The following is a 1,995-nucleotide window of genomic DNA, read 5'->3' as shown; positions in this document are numbered from 1 at the left end:
TTAGTATCGCTCAGCTTCGGCCTTTTATCTGTAAAATGGGAATACAGTAGTCACACAAACTGTGAATAGAGAGGAGATTCGCTCTTCATTTCATAATACAGTCATATCTTGGTTTTCAAATGCCTTGTGATTCGAATGTTTTGGCTCCCGAATGAGTGTTCCGGTCTGCGAACTTTTTCTGGAAGCCGAACGTCCAACACGGCTTCTGCAGCTTCCGATTGAGTGCAGGAAGCTCCTGCAGCCAATCGGAATCCATGCTTTGGTTTTCGAACGTTTTCAGAAGTTGTATGGACTTCCGGAATAGATTCCATTTGAGAACCAAGGTGCGACTGTACTAGAAATCGGAGACATCCAGGGAAGCCAAATGTTGGAAGATTCAGGACAGACAAAATAACTTCTTAACACAGTGCATAATTAAACTATGGAATTTGTTCCCACAAGAGGTAGCGATTGGATCACCACAGGCATGGTGTGCAATGATGATGTTTGGACCACAAGATTAGCAGTCACTATGCTGAATAGCTTTAAAGGACAAATACTGTAGATATAAGGATAAGGGTACTATTAGTGGCTACTAGCCAGGTCCAGCCTGCCCATGAGGCAGACTGAGGCAGCCACCTTGGGCGGCAGAATGCCAAGGGATGGCCTCCTGCCGCTGGCACCACCATCAGAGAAGCAAAGAGATCTAGTGGTGATGGCAGCTTCTGGTGAGATCTTGAGGAACTCTCACAAGATATTGCGGAAAGTTCTTCCTGATGTTTAGTTGGAATCTCCTTTCTTGTAACTTGAAGCCACTGGTTTAGGTCCTACCCTCCACAGCAAGAGAAAACAAGCTTGCTCCAACTTCCATGTGATATTCAAATATCCTTTAGAATATTTGAAGATGTCTATGATATCTCCACTCAGTCTCCTTGTATCCAGGCTAAATATACCCAACTCCCTCAACCATTCCTCATAGGGCTTGGTTTCCAGACTCTTTATCCTCTTGGTTGCTCTCCTCTGCACAATCTCCAGCTTTTCCATATCCTTATGGACACCCAGAACTAGACATAGTACTCCAGGTGGGGTCTAAGGCAGAATAACTTCCCTTGATGGGGACACTATACTTCTGTTGATACAACCTAGAATAGCATTAGCTTTTTTGCTGCTGCTGCATCACACTATGGACTCATGTTAAGCTTGTGGTCTTCTAAGACCCCTAAATCCTTTTCACATCTACAGCTGGTAAGCCAGGTGTCCCCCATCTTATATCTGTGCCGCTGATTCTTCCCATGGGTGTAGCCAGGGGGGCAGGGAGGGGCAGCTAAATAAATAAAAATCACTAAAAATACATAGCTGAGGTTCTGCCCTCCCCAACAAAAGGCATGCGTCTCCCAAGGAAAATCCTGGCTATGCCCATGATTCTTCCTGTTTAAGTATAGAACCTGACATTTGAACCTATTGAAATTCTTTTTTGTTGGTTTTGGCCCAGTTCTCCAACCTGTTAAGGTCCTCTTGAATCCCGATTCTGCCACTAACTAACTAATAATAATAATAATAATAATAATAATAAAGATTTTATTTATACCCCGCCCATCTAGCTCGGTTGCCCCCGTCACTCTGGGCGGTTTCCAACGCTACTACTGTACTACTACTACTACTACTACTACTACTAATAACAACAACAGCAGCAATAACAACACCAAACATTTATAGTACCAATCAGACCCAATATAAAAAGTCACAATAACTTTAAAACAATTTATATCAAATAAAGCAATAATAAATTCAATAAGCCATTAGGATCCAATAGTAAACAGTAACAGACATGCAGTTTCTTCTGTGAGTTTCATCAGTTCCTAACTAACTAACTAAACACCGGTTGCGGGATGTTGGAGGGGGAAGCAAGCGGCAAATTCGGAGAGGCTTTTCCTTTCGGATTATTGGAAGAGGTGCTATTCTGCACTTTACGGTAGGGGCGACCCTCTCGCTCCTCCCACCCACCCCCTTCCCTCT

This window comes from Podarcis muralis, chromosome 2 (genome assembly GCF_964188315.1).
Source record: "Podarcis muralis chromosome 2, rPodMur119.hap1.1, whole genome shotgun sequence".
NCBI lineage: Eukaryota > Metazoa > Chordata > Lepidosauria > Squamata > Lacertidae > Podarcis > Podarcis muralis.
Note: the sequence above shows the minus strand (reverse complement) of the source record.